Source organism: Myotis brandtii, unplaced genomic scaffold (assembly GCF_000412655.1).
Source record: "Myotis brandtii unplaced genomic scaffold, ASM41265v1 scaffold440, whole genome shotgun sequence".
NCBI lineage: Eukaryota > Metazoa > Chordata > Mammalia > Chiroptera > Vespertilionidae > Myotis > Myotis brandtii.
Window position 1 is genome coordinate 4,445,026 of NW_005366834.1, and position 20,529 is coordinate 4,465,554.

General features: G+C 39.5%; 1 protein-coding gene and 1 pseudogene across 3 annotated transcripts in view; one reads left to right on the forward strand and one right to left on the reverse strand.

The window, feature by feature from the left end:
• LOC102263125 overlaps nucleotides 1–16,914 on the reverse strand; it is an 83,958-nt pseudogene extending 67,044 nt beyond the window's left edge.
• Nucleotides 1–20,529, forward strand: part of CDH18 (cadherin 18, type 2) — a 686,463-nt gene that overhangs the window by 132,019 nt on the left and 533,915 nt on the right. The window lies entirely within an intron of this gene.

Genomic DNA, 20,529 nt, shown 5'->3' on the forward strand with positions numbered 1-20,529 from the left:
CTGGCAGGGGAGTGGTTAGGGGGGGATCAGGCTGGCAGGCAGAAGCTGTTAGGGGCAATCAGGCAGGCAAGCAGGCAAGCGGTTGGGAGCCAGCAGTCCTGGTTTGTGAGAGGGATGTCCCAGATTGGAAAGGGTGCAGGCTGGGCAAAGGGACACACACTCCCGTGCACGAATTTTGTGCACTGGGCCTCTCGTTTATTTAGATAAAAGCCGAAGTGACCATAACGACCAAACAACCAGAATGACCAGTTGACCAGTCGCTATGATGCGCACTGACCACCAGGGGGCTGACACTCAATGAAGAGTTGCCCTCTGGTGGTCAGTGTGCTCCAACAGCCAACCTCCCACGGCCGGCTGGTGGTGTCAGTGTCCAGCATCTGACCCTTCTGCACCCAGTCCAGCGACCATCGCCTTCTCTCCCAACTCCACTGGGGCCTTCGGGCCCTGGGCTGGGATGGGGAATCAGGGATGGGTGGCAGCAGATGCAACCCCTTTCCCAGGGGGGCCAAGGGCTGGCTCCCTCCTTGGGGTTGGCGGCCAACCTGCTGCGCCCTTCCCTCCCCCCTGGCCAGCAGGCCCTGATCAGCCTGCAGTCCCTCCCTCTGTCCCTACCCCTCGGCCGGCAGGGCCCGATTGGTCCCTCCCTATTCAGCCCTGATTGCCAGCTAGGCCTAGGGACCCCACCCATGCACGAATTCATGCACCAGGCCTCTAGTATTCACATAAGCATAGTTTCCACTTATTTTTTTAAGTTCAATGAGCCTTGTTACTTGAAGCCCATGCTATTTCAATTGGGAAATTGTTTCTATAAAACAATGAAGGTCATTTTGCCCTGATAGATATTTGTCATAGTAAAGTATAATACTTGAGATGTAATTAGTAAATGTATTATATCAAATTCTTCCTTTTTAAAAGTCAAAACATAGAAATAACATGTCTTTTAAAGATAGAACAACAAAAAAAAAGTATTATCCTCTAATATAAAATTTTAAATAGAGGTGTCCTTATTTTGGAATAATCTGAATTCTGCCTCCAAGACAAGGGATATGAAACTACATTTAAATAAATGCTTCTTTACACAACTGTGAGCAAAGAATTATGCTTCATTTAGAATTTATTCTGCTCTAACATTTGCTGAAATTTAAAGCAGTGCACAGAAATTTATTGGTGATTACATGTCTCTCTGAAAAAGAGGATAAAATTTTCTAAACAAAACAATTTAATTTATTTATGATAGCATATCTCAGACGAAAATAGCAGGCTAATAATTTATTATTTTCTGCTATTAATAGAAAGTTAATTTTTTTGTCTAGACATTGGTTTGATTTTCTTTTTATTGAACGTGAGGCTGTATTCTGATGTTTCCTATATGATATTTATGTCTTTAAAACTTTCTACCATTCACAAAGAAAAGAGTTCCTCAAATTGTTACTGAGATTAGTAATCAATACACAGATATCCAGCAATGAAAATATAGAATAGCATACACTTTAAATGTTTTCTTTAAGGCAAAACACAAGTACACAAACTAAAATGCTAAAAAAAAAAAAATACATACAAATAAAATGCTAGCCATGCTTCTCTCTCCTTTTTTCTTTTTTCTTCCTGCCTCTATTTGTTATCATATTTCTCTTATACCATCTCATTTCTCTTATTTCCTTTACAAACTCAAAATAGATGTAAATTTCCAAATTTATATATAGGGTTCAATTAATGCCTTATCTGATTACAAAGCCAAAGAATTTTCAAGTTAATTCAGTATCTCACAATGATGCTATGTTTTTCATGAGCTATGTTTATTCTCTTCAAAAATTAACATTAATCATAGAACGTTTTCTATAATAATAAAAGCATAATATGCTAATTAGACCGGACAGCCGGACGACCTTCCAGTCAAACCTGGTGCTGCGAGAGAAGCCCACGTCCTGGGTGCCTGCTGGCAGCAGGAGGGAAGCCTGGGTCTCGGGTGCCAGAGAGAAGCATCAGGCCTCTAGTTTGTCCATAAAGTAGCCAGTTTGTTAATGAAATCATATTTTAAAAATGTGACAGTAACCATATTACTATGCATATTCATAATTATTTTAATACTATATAAAAAACAAAATTAAAAAATAAAATTTGTTTCGGCTTCTGTTTTAGCCTTACTTACATATTCCCCCTCCAACTCTATTAAATACACTATAAAGTGACTAAAAATGTTAGAAATGATGAAATTAAGAAAAAGCTGAAATAGTAATTTTACTTCTCTTATTACATTATAGCTAAGTAATAATGACATTGTGGTTATCTATCCTATATAATAAAAGGCTAATATGCAAATTGACCAAAGGGTGGAATGACCAGTTGCTATGACACACACTGACCACCAGAGGGCAGACTCCCAACACAGGAGCTGCACCCTGGTGGTCAGTGTGCTCCCACAGTTGGAGCGCTGCTCAGCTGACCAGTGGGCAAGATGCAGGGCTCACGACTGGCAAGTGCTGCTGTGGTGGCAGGAGCCCCTCCCGATCAGAGCTGACTGGGTGCAAGCCTGAGGCAGGCACAGCAGCACCAGGATGAGTGGGAGCAGCAAGCAGGAGCTGCAGGGAGCGTTGGACTGCAGGTTTCAGCCTGATCCCCACAGACCATGCCAAGGAACTCCACCTGTGCACGAATCCGTGCACCTGACCTCTAGTAATTAAATAAATATTGTAATATCATAGTATTAAAATTATTCCAACGCTAGCTACTGTTATCTCCTTAAAGATAAAAACAACTTTATTTTGTACAACACCCATAATTACTTAAATTTAATGAAATAACATGGTGGTAATATGAGGCAGTTCTTTCTGCAAATAGAAGCTGTCAAGTTTATTAAATTTGAATTAACTTGAAAATTCTTTGGCTTTGTAATCAGATAAGGCATTAATTGAACCCTATATATAAATTTGGAAATTTACATCTATTTTGAGTTTGTAAAGGAAATAAGAGAAATGAGATGGTATAAGAGAAATATGATAACAAATAGTGGCAGGAAGAAAAAATTTCTCAATGTTTTCCTATAACTTCATCTAGAAATTATTAAATAGTTTCTGACTGCTGTGTGCATGTATGTATTAGTTTATAGAATTCAACTTAATATATTCAGATATAATGTTAAAGAGAATTAGCATGTATTTCTTAATATTCCCATCTATCCTAAAAGCTTAATCTCTGTGGAAATGAGTGCTGCACTATAAAAAAAAGTGTGTGTGTGTGTGGGGGGGGGGGGCCCTAGCGGGTTTGTCTCAGTGGATAGAGCATCTGACTGAAGGGTCCAGGTTTGGATTCTGGTCAAGGACACATGCCCAGGTTGCAGGCTCAATCCCCAGTAGGGGGCGTGCAGGAGGCAGCCAATCAATGAATCTCTCTCATCATTAATGTTTCTATTTCTCTCTAACCCACTCCTTTCCACTCTGAAATCAATACAAATACATTTTGAAAAAATGGGATTAGTGTTGGTAGTTCTGATGAAACACAAAACCACAGAACATTTATCAATAACATAGATAGACACATATCGATATCCCAAAGTTGTCAGTGCTTTAATTCACTTTTACTAAAAATAGTAGATAACCCATAGCTATAATAGGAACTTTGTACTGAAGTTTATGTAGTGTATTCTGATCATTGCATTTTTAGATAAAAAAACTAAGACATAAGAACCTAAGACCATATACATTCTTAGTAGCAGATCTAACATGGAATTGTGGAATTCCAAATTCTAAAAATGAACTAATTGCTAAATAAATACATTTTAGATCAGTAACTAATAAGGGTTCTATATATTACACTGATGGTTGAGTTAGAGTATCCAGAAATTCCATGAATTATTTGTGGAAGTTTATACATATGCTTTAAAGAGAATTCACATATTTCATCATATTGTCAAATGTAGCCATTACACCAAGTAAACAATTATTATCTTAATGAAAAAAAAATGGTAGATGCATAACTCATATTTTGGCAGTATACAGGGGTAGCCTTCTTGGAATACTTACTATTATCTAAAGAAATTTGAAAGGTAATTGTACATATTTCTGTCTATATCTGCATATATCTGTATGTACATACATATAGTTATATATGTGCATATATCTATACACATATATGTGTGTATAATATATGTATATATTACACAAATATTCATATATACACATATCCTATCTAATAAAGTTGGAATATGCAAATTGACTGTCACTTCACAACAAAGATTGTGGCACCCACAGCCAATAAGGAGGGAATATGCAAATTGATGGGACAAAGATGGTGGCAGATGGGCTGGGATGCTTGTGTTGTCGCCATGGCGATGACGCAGGCGTTCTACTCTGCCCCAGCCACTCCAGGCTTCTGGGCAGCATGCGTATAGGCGTGGAGCGGCCAGGGTGGGGTGGGGCAGGACGTTTGCTATGAGGGGTGGAGGGAGCTACAGGAGGGTGACAGGGCCGGAGTGAAGGCAGAAAGCGGCTCCAGCCCGGTGGAAGGCGGAAGGCAGTGGCCAGATTGAAGGCCCGGGTCCTGGGTACAAGAAGGAAGCCAGTGCCTGGCAGCCAGGAGAAGGAAGGCCTATTCTTGCATGAATCTTCATGCATCAGGCCTCTTGTAGGTATATGAATATAAAGATGTTACATCTATATAACATGTTTTGTGTGTTTATATATCTATGTGTTTAATGTATACGTATATATCTATGTGTTACACATATATTCATATACATATGCATACATATGTATTACACACAAAACAGAAAAACAGAAGTAATAAAGCATATTCTAAACCTTTGTACTATTTCTCCCTTCATCTCTTAGGAAGAGGTACTCAGATAAAAACTTCCTGCCAAAAACTTTTTTTAGAATATTCTTTTGGGCAGTTTCACACCATTTTTCTGAAAACATTAAGCAAGCTCTGTTTTATGTAATAAACAATTTTAGCACCAATATAATTTTAATACAATTCAGTACCACCAGATAGATATGTGCTGATTGAAGAAAAACATGTATAAACTAATATTTATTGATTTCAGAAAAGATATAAATGTCAAATTTCCTTTAGACTAATAAAATGACAGATTAATAGGTTTCTATCATACTCCTGGCATTAGTGTTAGAGTAAAAGGGAGGGGAATAGTTAAAAGGGAGATGGCCAAGTGAGAACTATCTTGTGGAAGAAGAAAGCTCTTTTGTTCAGTAAGGCAACATGTTTGGGTTAAATGAATTAATAAATTTAATAGACAACCTTTTTCATCCCAATTAAAGCTCTTAGGTATCTGATAACTGTATTAATTATATAACTTACACTCTAAGTGTTTAAATTGAAAACTTGATCATGCTGTTGAAGTTAAACAGGACATTGTTTAATCAAAACAAAATTATTGATCAAGAATGTCAATATAATAATGAATATATTATCTCCTAAAGCATGGGCAAGATTCATTTCTTTTTTCAGCAGTGTTTTAAGTGCCTGCTGTGTATAAGACATTGCTCTGGCACTGGAGATTGTAATTACCCTTGCTGTAATTGATGAAATCACAGCTTTCCATTGAAGAAATAAAGAATTTATAAAAAATAAAGGAGTTGCCCTAACCGGTTTGGCTCAGTGGATAGAGCATCCGCCTGTGGACTGAAAGGTCCCAGGTTCGATTCCGGTCAAAGGCATGTACCTTGGTTGCGGGCACATCCCCAGTAGGGAGTGTGCAGGAGGCAGCTGATCGATGATTCTCTCTCATCGATGTTTCTAACTCTCTATCCCTCTCCCTTCCTCTCTGTAAAAAAATCAATAAAATATATTTTTTAAAAAATAAAAGAGTTAAAAATGACATGAAGGATAGCTCAAATTTAGAAATATAGAAAAATGTGAATAACTCTCAGATTTGGGAAACAGCATGAGACATTTTTTAAGATGAAAATGTGGTTTCTCAGGGTCATCTAAGCCATCTTTCCCACTGTAATAGAAATTATGACTTGGGGAGTCAAATGATATGAATTTCCATTGGATCATTAAAGGATTAACAGCCACAGAGAAAGGACTTTGACCTTGACATGGCAGACTTTAGAGAGACCTGAAAATTTTCTGAGGAAGGGCTAATAAGTGGTATGAAAGTGAGACAGCATTAGGGAGAGAAAGATTAGAGCATGTAAATTATCAAGTGCTGATTGGCTGCTGCTTGAATGAACAAGTGAGCAAGTTATCATTTCTTCATCAAAATACCAAGAACCTAATAATTAGTAAAAATTCAGAGTCAAATGCTAATTCATGTGCATTTTGTCTCTATTCTCTGTCAGCTTTTACTTTTCACTTAAAAAAATAAAGATAAGAAATAATGTGGCATCTTGCCAACTTAATTCTAGAAGCTAACCATCAGAGTAGAATGAAAGTCAAGATAGGGTCAGAGTAAGCTAGGTTCTGCCACAGAATCAAACAACCTCAAAATGTCAATGGTTTATTACAATAAATGTTGATATGCATGTTGCCTATCGAATGTCCATTGTATTAGCTGATAATTTAATCCCTGTGTTCTGCTGTTACCCAAGCTAATGGCATAGCCATCACCTTGTATGTTGACAGTTGCAGTAACAGAGGGAAGGAGAATGCTGACAATTAAGTATAACATGGCACATCTACTCAAAACTCAAGGGACATAACTATTTGCACGGTTGCACACGTACACAAGGGAGTAGAGAAGTATAGTTTTACCATGTACTCAGTAAACAAGGAGCTGAAAATATTTTCTAGGTTTCTACAATGTAATAGAGAAGACTCTTTGAAAGAAATAGGACAGATGGAAGTATTTTATAATTTCCAGGGTGCAGGAATATATAAAATATTGACTTTGATATCTAATGAATTTAGCAATTGTCTTAAAGTGTTTGCAAAGGATGATTTAATGTTTTTATTCATATGTAAATTAGGGAGTTATAAAGGGACTGAGGTGCATATTCGGTTGTCATTGAATATATTTTATAGATTTTAGTTACAAAATGGTAATTTACTAAAGTCATGAGCACCCAGAGAGACCAGCAGAAAAGTCAAGGACAGATTTTCAATGACCAATACTGAGGGAATGAGGTAGAGGAATGCCAATAGACAAAAGAGAAGAAAGAGTAGACAGAATAAACGGACAATGCATTCAATGTATTGTAATTAAAATAAGATTTTCAAGAAGAAGCAGGTGTATGCCCTAGCTGGTTTGGCTCAGTGGATAGAGCGTCAGCCTGCGGACTGAAGGGTCCCAGGTTCGATTCCGGCCAAGGGCACATGCCCAGGTTGCAGGCTCCATCCCCAGTGGGGGCGTGCAGGAGGCAGCCTATCAATGATTCTCTCTCATTGATGTTTCTATCTCTCTCTCCCTCTTCCTTACTGTCTGAAATCAATAAAGAAATATATTTAAAAAAAAGAAGCAGGTGTCAAAATGTCAAATACTGAAGATGAAATAGGACAAAGGACAAAATGACATTGGACTCAACAAGGTTAAATAATAACTAACGTGCAATCAACAATTACTCTGTCCCAGACTGTATGAACTCATCTCATTTTAAAACTCTTTATGACAGATAAGGTACAATGAATAAGAAGGGGGGAAAAAAGCTCAGGGTACCATGACTAGTAAATTGCAGATATAGGATTTTAACTGGGCATTCCAGCTTCAGAATTGTGTTTTTCTCTTGAATCAATTATTTATATCCTACTGTTGGTTGCTAGGCATTAAAAAAAAATAAAGCTGAGGAGTAAAGGCTGGATTACAAACTAGTAATAATGGTAAATGAGGCATGGAAATAGCAAGTATGGTCTATGTGCTTGAGGAGTTTAAAGATGAAAAGCCACAGAGAAATTTTATGTTATTCAATGGAGGTTATGGTAAGATAAGGTTGAGCTTATTTGTTTATTTGTTTCTTTGTTTTTTGACTAGGTCTATTTTTAGAAAAGAAGATACCTAAACACAATTAACAAAAAATAAAAGAGAAAATTGAGTTAAACTTTGCAGAACACCCATTATTTGTAATGTACTTCATAATTTATATGCATTTCCTTATTCAATCATTGAAATATTAGATATCTTCCTCAATTTACAGAGTAATCAATCACATTTCACATTTGTATTCCTTTGACTTTTATATATACATATACTAGAGGCCAGGGCACAAAATTTGTGCCCGGAGGAGGGGTCCCTCAGCCCAGCCTACACCCTCTCATAATCCGGGACCTTTCAGGGGATGTCCAACTGCCGGTTTAGGCCCAATCTGCCCCTAACCGCTTTGCCTGCCTGATCGCCCCTGACCGCTCAACTGTCTGCCTGATTTCACCCCTAAAACTCAAGCTTCTTCTTTTTAAAAAATATTTGTATTTCTTCTTTATTTTTTATTTTAAAAGTGAAGCTTCTTGAGAACATGAGGTGCTTAACATTATTCCATATTCCTTACAGAGAGCTAAGCATGGTAAACACAGCAAATACTTAATACTTATGGGCTTCTATACAAACACTTCCCAACCAGGAATGTTTAATAAGCAGTCTCCAAAAATGTGAACTGGAAAACCTAAAAGTAGAGTGCTCAGATTTCAGGCATCAGGTGCTATTAGCAGGATTTTTATACCAAATAAACTCTAATTCTTAGCTCTCAACAGTCTGGACAAACTGCCCTTCACTGTCTCCAAAGTTTCTTATTCGTCACTATCCCATTTTCCTTTTTTTTTTTTTTTTGAGTTCAATGTTTTATATCCACATCAGTATCAACATACCATACAAAACCCACCTACCAGCCTAGCTGGGCAGGCAGGAGGGGGGGGTCCATGGGAGCATAGAAAACCGGGGTTCTTGTCCCAAAATAGGAAAAAATGGGTTTACAGTCAAGAGAACAAAATCAGAACCCAACACGATCAAGGAGAAGCCTTGAAACTGCATCAAGCGGAGGTGCTGTGGGCAGCAGTGCCTCTCGGCTGGCCCAGCAGTACCTGCAGCAGCCGCGGTTCCTGGGAAGCCTGGGGTCAGAGAGGGCCCAGCTCCTGAGGTTATTTTTAATAATTTAGCTTTTGGGGGAGGAGGGCTTCTGGGCAGCAGCTCCATGTGGGGGTAACCGGTGTGGGTTTTACTTCAGGGTTTGGAGGGAAAGTTGGGTCTGTGGGGTGTCGGGACCCGCCCGGCCCCAAATGTCACAGCTGAGTTTCTTGGAAGTGGCCCAGCAAGTTCCTTCCTGCCCTGACTCCAGGTCTATGGCTTAAAAATCAGGGCACCAGGCTGGGGCTGAGCACCCGAGGGGCCTTTGTAAACATGGCAGGGACAGGCAGGGGGAGCTTGGGGGAACTGTAGGAACTGGTGGGGGCAGCCAGAGCCAGGGGAGGGCAGTGCCCCTGGGGAAAGGGGGCATGGGGTGGAGGAGGTATGCTCCTCTAACAGAGACTTAGAGGTACAGAGACTAAGGGAGACAGAGAAGACAGAAATGGGGATAGAAAGAGTGACAGGAAGAGACTCAGAGAAAGCAAGAGAGAGATTGAGACAGAGAAAAATTCACAAAGAAGAGAAACAGACAGACAGAAAGATGGAGTCCTGCTCTGTATGAGTCAGTGGGGGTGGGGGGCCCCAGGTCTCGCACAGGATATGCCAGTGTGAAGGTAAGTGCATGTTGTGTTGCATGAGGGAGGGGTGCTGGTCATGCAGCACCAGCTCCTTCAGAGACCCGTACAGGTTGTAGGGTTCCGCAGAACCCAAGCCAGTGGCCGTGCGGTAGATGACATGGTGCTTGGTATCACCGTCCACCACCACAGAGCAGGCATAGCAGCCCCGCTGGCTGCTCTCATGGATGAGGAAGGTACCCTCCCTCTTGCTGTTCAGCATTTCCTCAGCCTGCATGCGGTTGATCTTGCCCATATACCAGGTTCTTCCTCAGGTGGGGGAGGTCATCCTCATCCTCCATCCGTGCATACTAGTCTTCATCTCATTTGTCTCATTTTTGATTCCCAACCACTCGTTCATTTTCTTCTGCCGGGCGCCTTTCTGGGGGAGCCATACCAGGTACTGGTCTCGGATCTTGCGCAGCTGCATGAGGTCTGGCTTCAGGCTGTTCATGGGCTTATGGATGTCCCCGTTGTCCAAGGTCTGTGTCCGCAGCTCCTGTTCCAGCTTCACGCGGCTCTCAGGGGATCTCGGGGATGCGCGACTTGAGCCGTTATGTTCAGCAGGATCCTCTGCATCTCGTTTTCATTGCCCGCTTGCCCGAAGTGCTCCAGATACCCCTTGCTGCACTTCTCTTGAGTCCGGCCCTACTCTTCCAAGATCCTGATGGCTTCATTGCAGGCTTGGATTGCGGTGGCTGCACCTGCAGCTCCTGGGAGGTGCGTGTGTGCTCCTCGTGGAGCTGGTCGTACTCTTGGCTCTTCTCCTTGGCTTCAAACCAAGGTAACAAGTGAAGCCTTTAATTCTGATCTTCCTCCCCACAAGGGAACAGCAAACCTCAGTAGAAATAATTTCCCGCCAGCAGTCACATCCAAATACTGCGAGACTGAGGACTATAGAGCTGACTATGTACCTGCGCAATAACAGGTTCACGGTCAAGCAGCAGGGGCCCCGCGGCCTCCACAATCCCACAATCCTCTAGGCTCCCAGGTGGCCTCCACAATCCCACAAGCCTCTGGTCGCACACTTCCGGTTTTTCTAGCTCCTCCTTAAATGGTGTTTCCTTCAGTCGCGTTGCAAAGTCCAGGGCCTCTAGTTGCAGAGGATTTGTCTGTTCTTTGACGTTATAGCTGTTTACTATTTGGAATCAGTGAAGTTTCGGGAGAACTGCCGCTGCCACGAGCATGTGGGTCCCAAGCGCACACATGAAACCGCCGCCCATTCAGGCCATGGCCGGGCCGTCCTGGTTGCAATGAGAAAGGTACTGTGCTGAGCCGTTTTCCAATCGGATCTTCCTCCTCCATCCCCAGCACACTCCACACCTATTCCTGAGCAGTTACTGTGTGTGCTTGTACAGGTATGTTTAATTTTATTATGAATGTATAGCATTCCCTTTCATTTAACTAAGCATTTTAGATTAGAGATCTCTCTCCAATGTCAACAAATTAAAATATCACCCCAACTTTATTGTTCCTATGTATGAATTCATAATAACCTCATAGAATTGAAGGGTTACCTGTGACCACTGTGATCCCAGAATATCATATACAACCAAATGTTAGATCATAGAAATGTATGTCTATAATAATTGTCTATAGATAATTGTCTATAGATAATTGTCTATATCTGAGTACCATTGACTGTGGTTTCCTATGCATGAAGTACAACAGTGCTAACTATTCAAGGCAAAGTGATTTAGTACACTAAATTCTTAGTTTTGATTTAGAAACAATACAACTTTCTTGGCAACTTCTTTGTTGCTTTCCTCTTCTTCTTTTTTTTTAATCCTCACCCAAGGATATTTTTCCACTCATTTTTAGAGAGAGTGGAAGTGATGGGGAGAGACAAAGAGAGACATCAATGTGAGAGAGAGACACTTTGATTGGTTACCTCCCACACATGCTCTGACCAGGGAACCAGCCTGCAACCTAGGTATGTGCCCTTGACCAGAATCGAACCCAGGGCCCTTCAGTCTGCAGGCCTACACTCTATCCACTGAGCCAAACTGGCTAGGGTTTTGCCACTTTCTAATGGTTATTTGTTTTCTTTGATCATATTTCATTCTTGGTATTTTAAAAGCTTATTAGGTAAGTGCAACTATTTTCCCTCCCTGTTTTCATTTTTATGCATAAGCATATTTTAGAAATAGAACAGAAACTCTCATTTTGACTTTTCAGTCTTTCAAATTTAACAGATTTAAACTCTGTAAACAACTTGCTGTGAAATATAGTTTGAAAATCAGTCAACAAAAGCAGCAGTCTTCAAAGATCTAAATATAAACAACTCTAGGCATGTGTAATGTATACTGGTTTTAAAGGAAAAACAAGTCTTTTTATCTTAATATGCAGTTTTCATCTAAAAAAAACCCCCCAACTTAACAAAAGGCAATAAAAACTGTTTTCACCTCCAAATTAAATAAACCTGACTTTCTATTGATCTTTATATCTGTGAAAAATATGGATATTTAAGGTTAACGTAAAATTAAAACTGATCATTGTGAAAAATGATGATCAGATAATGTTTGACCACATTAGGGAAGATTAACATTGTGAGGGGTATTTAGTGAATATTAGGGAAGGTTTTGAATAATGATCACATTCTATCCTATTGCTTCATTATAGCTTGAGATATCTGTTGCTATTGTAAAAATAAACATCAAGGGAAAGGAAATGTTGTTTAGTTTCTTTTTGGCTTCCATTTCTCAATTTTTTACTCTTCAATTGGTAGGCAGTGTGTGTAAATGAAATAGAATGCAAATATTTTGCCTTAATCTCTTAAGGAACTACTGCTTTTTACCTTAAATATGTGGGAATTATGTAATGTCCTACCTAGTGCTGTTCTATCTTTAATTTGTATGACTGTTTAGGGTCTTGTTTTCTTTGAGAGAAAAATCTATAAAAAATATTTTCCATGCTGGATGTCTCTCATTGAGAAAGTATGTGAGGCCGACAGGCTATTATCTTTATAGATAAAACCCTAAGTGACTGGTCCAACATTTGATCGTTCGACAGTTCGACCGCTGTTCGACTGTTCAGCCAGTCACTATGATGTGCACTGACCACCAGGGGGCAGACACTCAATGCAGGAGCTGTCCCCTGGTGGTCAGTGCCCTCCCACAGCAGGAGTACAGCCCAGCTGACCAACGGGTGCCAGACGCCGGGCTCATGGCTGGTGAGCACAGCGGTGGCGCAAGCTTCTACTGCTTCAGCAGCAGCAGAGGCAGCAGGCGCAGTGGGGCCAGGAAGAGCAGGAGCAGCGTGGTGCCAGGCCCTGGCTCAGGCTCCTCCGTGGTCGCCTCTTCACATACTACTACATTCCTCGGGGGATGTTAGACTGCGGTTTCGGCCGGATCCCCGCAGGCCAGTCCTGCCTGCGAGGAATGGGCCGAAACCGGCAGTCGGACATCCCCTGAGAGGTCCCAGATTGCGAGAGGGTGCAGGCCAGGCTGAGGGACCCCACCGGTGCACAAATCCATGCACCAGGCCTCTAGTATATTTTATAAACTACTCAATAGGATACTAAGAGATATCTCCCCACCCTCTCTCTGTCCCCTCAGAACTATTCTCAATACTGAATCCCAAAATATTTTAAACAGAAATCTCTTGATACCACTCTCCTACCCAAATCTCTGCTATGGATTTTCCATTGCTCTTTGGATAAAAGACTTCACATCATTTCATACTCTCCTTAAATTTGCCCTTCAACCACACTGGCTTACTTCTTTTTGATTTTTTTAAGATGTCACGCACCTCCTATTTTTAGAATTCATTATATTATATGATTATTGTAATTTTTAGGGAATTTTTTACATTCCAAACACTAGAATTAGACTTCCTCTCACATGTTTTCAACACATCTTATATTTTCCTCATAACAATAAAAATTGGTAGATACATAGTTGGAGGATGATTTGAGTCATTCATTTGCTACAGTTAGGATGTAATCTCAATGAGGGTAACCACTTTATTTTTTCTCATTCTTTTATCCCCCGTATCAAGCAAATTTACAGACCAACAATAAAGGAATGTTTCTTAAATTAATAAATTTGACATATGTGCATATCATTAATCTTATGTTCTATATTTCTATTTAGATTTATGAAGAATGTATCTCTTGGGGATTGAATTTCTACAACTTTTTTTCCAAAAACATATATTTTATGAATTTTGCTGTTATATATTGCTATTATTTCATATGGTCTTTTACAAAAGCTAAGTGATTCTCAGAGGAATGGAGGAAGGGTACATGGAAGGAAGGTAGAGTAGAATAATAGAACTAGCAAAATTGTCTGTATGCCAAAGGTTCCTGGCCTTTGAAATTTTGCAGGTCAAATAATTTCTAGGAACAGTTTTAGCCATTATAATACTACCACTTCTACTCATCAGAATAAGGATACAAACAATTATTTCACTAGAGGAGGGATTGTAAGTATGAAAGTAAAAAAAACACAAAAAACATTGCAATAAAATAGTGCTTTCATAGCCTCTCCTAGACCAGCACACTATAAAGGTAGCAATATCAGGACTTGCTTAGACTTTTAGAGAAGGTCAATCAGCTAATGTAAAAAACATAACATGTTGGGAAGAGGAAGCTCCAACTGGATGGGTGGGAGCGTATTAGGCACATGATTTGTAAATTTTAAAATTTAGCAATCACGTAGAAACTAAATAATTCAGCATGTTCAGCTATAAATCACATTTGCAATTCAATTTAATAATTGTCTTTTTAAAGAGCTGTAATAAGTATATTTTAGACATGGAAACATAACAACCTCAGAGTCCATGACCAAAATGCAGTTGTGAGTGTCATGTTCTTTTAAATCCCTGTCTCCTCTGCCTGGGCTGGGCTTGGACAGTGGTGAATACAGTTGACCTCACTTTATTAAAACTGTGTCACTGTTGTGTGCCGGAGCACACTTTATCCCCAATTCTCAGATAGAAGTCTGAGAAGAGGCATGGGTCAGAGCCAGGTGGCTCCTACTTCTGTAACAAGTCCTGTACATGTTTAGTGCCTGTAGCCCTGTCTGATGCCCTGAAGCTTTATATTGCCTCAAATAAGCAGGGAAACTTGGACTTGACTGTGTCATAAGAAATATTTGTTCTTATACTGTTCACTTAGTGCTTACATAGCCTCTCCTAGACCAGCACATTGTAAAGGTAGCAAGTTCACAATTCCAGGATTCTCTAGACACCTGGCATACTTAGACCTTAGAATACTAATGCGCATCCATGTTTTTCTTTGAAGAACAAAGAGAGATGGCACAGATACACTGCCACTTCTATCCCAATGCGTGGAAACGTTACACTGTTGTTCAGACAGAGCCATCATACGTAAAGGAGTCTGACGTGAATGATGATGATCCTCCAACAATTCTCATTTTGGGAGTTTTTCAACCAATTTGACTAGACCAAATCTTGGTAGGTACTTTGAAATGTAAACAGTAACATATAAAATGTTGAACTTTATGCTCTATATTCAGGGGAAAGTAAGCATATTAATCAGAAGAAGTTTAAGACAGTCTTCCACCTCCTATTAAACACACACCTCTGTGGTTCCCCTCAGTCCTTTTAGGCGTGTTCTACAAAATCTGTCCAACTAGAAAATGTGAGGGACCCATGGTTTAACTGTCTCCCCAATTGGAATTTCTCTCAATACAGACATCGTATTTGATTTACTAGAAAGATGCTGCGCCCTGACATTTCAAATCATTCTAGTCGGAAACTAATTTAGTGTTGGGCTAAAGTGCATAGTCTCTAACATATATAGCAATTAGATGAGACAAATCATATCAGCACAGTATCAAAAGCCAAGGGTACATGGAAGGAAGGTAGAGTAGAATAATAGAACTAGCAAAATTGTCTGTATGCCAAAGGTTCCTGGCCTTTGAAATTTTGCAGGTCAAATAATTTCTAGGAACAGTTTTAGCCATTATAATACTACCACTTCTACTCATCAGAATAGGGATACAAACAATTATTTCACTAGAGGAAGGATTATAAGTATGCAAATAAAATAATTTGCAATAAAATATGACAATGATCTCATAAGTCTGAACATTTTAAATCCCAGGAGTCATAAAGTAACAAATGCAAATTAAAAAGAGTTCTTTAAATTGAAGCATGTTCTGCATTTTTTCTTTATTTTTGTTCCCCATTGACCATGGAAAACTGGAGCCAGAATTAGCATTTGTCTAGATCCGTGGTCAGCAAACTGCGGCTCGCGAGCCACATGCGGCTCTTTGGCCCCTTGAGTGTGGCTCTTCCTAAGCCTTAGGAGTACCCTAATTAAGTTAATAACAATGTACCTACCTATATAGTTTAAGTTTAAAAAATTTGGCTCTCAAAAGAAATTTCAATTGTTGTACTGTTGATATTTGGCTCTGTTGACTAATGAGTTTGCCGACCACTGGCGATAGACTTTCAGAAAACAAGGCTCCGAATAGTGGTCTCCAAAACTTCTTGATTGCATTCAGACTCCTTTAATCAGCAAGAGACTGAACATCTTTCCCCAAATACGTATATTTTGTAATGATAAATTATGCATATATACTGCTATACTAATACATTATTCAAATTAATAGCACAGGCTGAAATGGAAAATTTTAAAGGGTGAATTGAAATGAATATGTTAAAGTTCTAATATATTTGCAGGCATACCAGTGGGAAATTGTAGCATTCCCTATTGTGTTCAACCCAAATTGGAAACCTGTCTGTCCGATGACTCTGCCCTTACCTTGTAAAGAAGTATTGTGCTTCCTCAATAGATGTTCATGGAAGGAGACACCATATAACAGAAAGTCCACCATCAGACTGTCAGAACTACATAAACTTCTCTAATAACCCATTTCTGTGTTTCCCACCTCTTTTTGTTACACTCCTAAAAATGTTTTTTCTAGTGTAACTCCTTCAGTTTTCTTTGTTAAAATGAAAGATGTGTGCTCACATTAACCTTGTAGGGGTTTCACATTTTACTCGTTCTACAGATTCCATGGAAGCATAAATTGTTTCAGTAGCTCTCTGCCTGAGATGGAGATAAAGACATATTTTGAAATAAATTCACTCACTTAAAATAATTCATTTTCGTAAAGAGGAGTCTTATTGAATGTTAGCCCATGACATAAATCTAGGACGAGTCAGATGTTAGGAACTAATTGGATTTGGCAAAAACCAATACTCTATTTTCTTATATTACCAATTTTATTCGTGGCACAAATAAATACCTCTGAAAATCATACTTTCTTCTTCATCCTTATCACCACTTTCAGAGTTTAGGACCATGTTTTCATTTATCATGTCTAGTTCAGTATCTTCTTTGCATCTAGTCTTGCCTTAAGTTTCTCCTACATTCTCCTCCTAAAACTAGACTCCTATCAGGTTGTCACTGTCTTGAAATTTTTCAGTGACTCTCATAAGCAACAGAGAATCAAGTTTGGTTTCTTAGGATGACATGCAGTTTAGCACTCTCCTGACCCAGTTTCACATCTTCAATTCCTATCTTGCAATTTTCGCATCTGCTTTTTAGCTTTTGGCTCTTGGACCACTACTGTCAGTTTTCCAACGGAGGCAAACTTCCTCCAGCTGCCATGGCTTTGAACATGTTACCACTGCTGGGGCTGGCTTTCCATTGAAGCATCCTTCACTAGGTGATCTCCTAAAATATGACAAGATGCTGCATTGCTTGTCAAGACGCTGCTGAAATATCACCTTCCTGGGAATGATGACTCCCTCTTGGTTTGATGAGGTGTCTTGATTTGAGAACCTGCATCATTACAGTTAATTACTTGAGATATGCAAAGGCAGGGCTTAGGCTTTATTCACTTGTGTGACCTCAGCACTCAGCTCAGGGGCAAGCCCAGAGCAGACATTTAAATATTCATTGAATAACAAAGGCCACCTCTGCTCTTCCCCACCTCAGACCTTCATACAGGTATCTGACTGCGGAGCTACATAGGCACTATGGGCGCATTTCTTATTGTACCACACAGCAAGCCTGGTTTCTTTGATGTCAGGTCTGTGTGTTGAGCAGTGATTCTGAAATGTTAGTGTGTATAGGTGTCACCTAGAGACCTTGTTAACACAGTGAACTTGGACTCCTCCCCTGAGCTTTGAATTCAACAAGTTGAGGTGGGCCCCGTGGAGTCCCAACATGCTCATAGGAGCTTCTGCTTCTGGTGGTAGCAGTGTAACTCTGAGAACCACTGGTGTAGAGAACATTGAGAGGGAAGGAAGAAGTTATTTTCCTTTGGGGAACTGCCAAGCAGGACATCTGAAGTCCTTTCTATGCAATTATGTTAATTTTCATCATCTTTGAAATCCCAGAATAAGATACATTTATTCCAATAATCTTATGGGCATAGTGGTGATATTAGCATCAGGGTTGGGTGATGAAGATATGAAAATAGAAAAATCTATCCATGTAATTTTTTTCTTTAGGCTTCCTTTTGCCTATACCTTTTTAAATGCATTACATCTTTTCTCTTCTGTTTCTACTTATTGATAGGTCTTCATTGAACCTATAGGTTAATGTGTATCTAGTCTACTGTGTTGTCTTTTGTTTTACTGCCACTACAATTTTAAATTTGAATGCATTTTAAAATGCACTTTTAGAAATACTTTTCTTCTAGGTCTCATTTGATGTTACCACACACTAGTAGGTTTAACAAATTTGACATTTTTATGGTTATTTCACAAATGAGGGAATTGAGATGCATAGAGGCAAAGATGCTGACTGCGGGCCTGGGGTTAGAAAGTCTGGAAGTTGGTACTAAATTAGCAGACTGCTGCCTAGTGTAGTCCACAGCTTTTAAGTCCCACTATCAGACATAATGGGTGTTCATGAACATTTATGTAGATCACAGTAGCCACAGCTCAGGTGGACACCGACACCTGAGGTGGCAACATTTCTAGTTGTGGAGAAGAGGGCTTTTCTAGCTAGACTTTGACAACTCAGGTGATAGCTCAAGAAATTACTACTAACTGTATGTCATTAGAAGAGTGAGTTAACATCTCATAAGTATCTAATGATTATCATATCATAACAATCACTTGTAAAATGAAAACAAGGTCTGTTGTGAATATTAATTACTATATAGATATTGTGGAATGCAGCTTTTGGGAAGATTAGCCAAAAAATGGGTAATTCTGAGTAGTAAGGAGAACAATTACTTGAGGACAGCATCTGATGCCACAGTAAGATAGAATGTGGGAAAAGTTTGACAAGATACAGGTATCATGAACAGATACACAATGAAATGTTTACAACATCCCTGAAAGTAGTATCAATTGAAAAAACAGGACTGCTTGAATATAGAAACTAGAGGCTCAGTGCACGAAATATGTGCACGGGGGTGGGGGTGGGGGAGGGGCCCTTCAGCCCAGATTGCAAGAGGGTGCAGGCCAGGCCAAGGGACACCACTGGTGCACAATCGGGGTCAGGAAGGGATGTGGGAGGTTGGCCAGCCGGGGAGGGACTATGGGAGGGCTTCAGGGTGTGTCCGGCTTATCTCTCTCAGTCCCAATTGGCCCAGACACCAGCAGCAAGCTAACCTACTGGTCAGAGCGTTTGCCCCCAGTGGTCAGTGCACATCATAGTGAGCAGTTGAGTGGCATTAGCTTATTACACTTTGATTGGTTGACCAGACAACCGGACGACTTGACACTTAGAATATTTGGCTTTTATTATATAGGATGGTTAACATCTAGAAAAGTAAAATTGAGTTTAGAAATGTGAAGAATCAAAATTAAGTTTCCTGTCTTACTACCCTTTGCTTGTTTGTATTTTATATGTTTAGGTCTCTCATTCTTGACAGCCATATTATTTTGATGTCAAGATATACCAACTTATGTGCCATGAAATTAGGATGTGGTTATACTGTGCTTAGCATAAAAATAACAAAAGATCTGATCAGGAGAAGGGGGAAATGGCCCAGTGCCAATTATTTCGCATCACTTGTCACATTATTTTTACTCTGGATTTAGAAGGAAATACTTGTATTTATTAAGGAGTTTTATTTCAACTGAATCTTCACTATACAGTATTTTAACCTTGTACATTTACTTTCACAGACAGAAATCCTTATGAATGATTTTTATTAGAGTTAAAGATTTCTGTTGTCTGAGAAGATGCAATGCAGTGGGATTCTGCATCTGAATTGGTACAGTTCATTCCTTTTATATTGCAAAGTATATTCTTGCAGAAAGGGAATTCATGCCATCGTTTTCTGTGTGGGTTGCATGGCATTTGATCCGTAGTGACAGAAAGAAATGACTACAGGAAATCTGCAGCATATTTGGCTGAATGTTAACAGCAGGTTCAGATGTGTTTTATTTCTGACCTTGTGAAATGCTTTCTTGCTTATGCAATGCTTTATACATCACATACACAAACTGCTATGAGGGCTCAGCTGCTTGCACAAGGATATATTTCTGAAAACAAATATTCAGGTCAGTTTCACAAGTGCCATTTTTCTTCTGTTATTCCATGACATGAGGAATGCATGATGCATTTTCTTCTGTTTTACATGTGCTACAGAGAAGTCATAACACTGATTTGTTTCATGTGAGGGCTCCTTGTCATATAGTGTTAAGAAAAATACCTTCCAGCAATCAAATCATTTAACATTTCCAATCAGAGTTATAGAATACTGTGTCTATTATTACCTGTGTATTGTAATTCAATATGTGTGTATGAGTCTGTGTCTGAGTATGTGTGTTTGCTAATGGTATACTATGTGAATTGAAAATCCAAGTATCTGAACAATGTAAACCTTGCAGCAAAATTCTGAGGCTGTGAGCTTTTAATATTTGCATAGGTTTGTTATATTTGCATTAGTTATGTTGAGAAAATATTTAGATTCTAACAGAAGCAGAAGAGTTTTAATTTACTTTTGAAACTTACAATAAACAAAA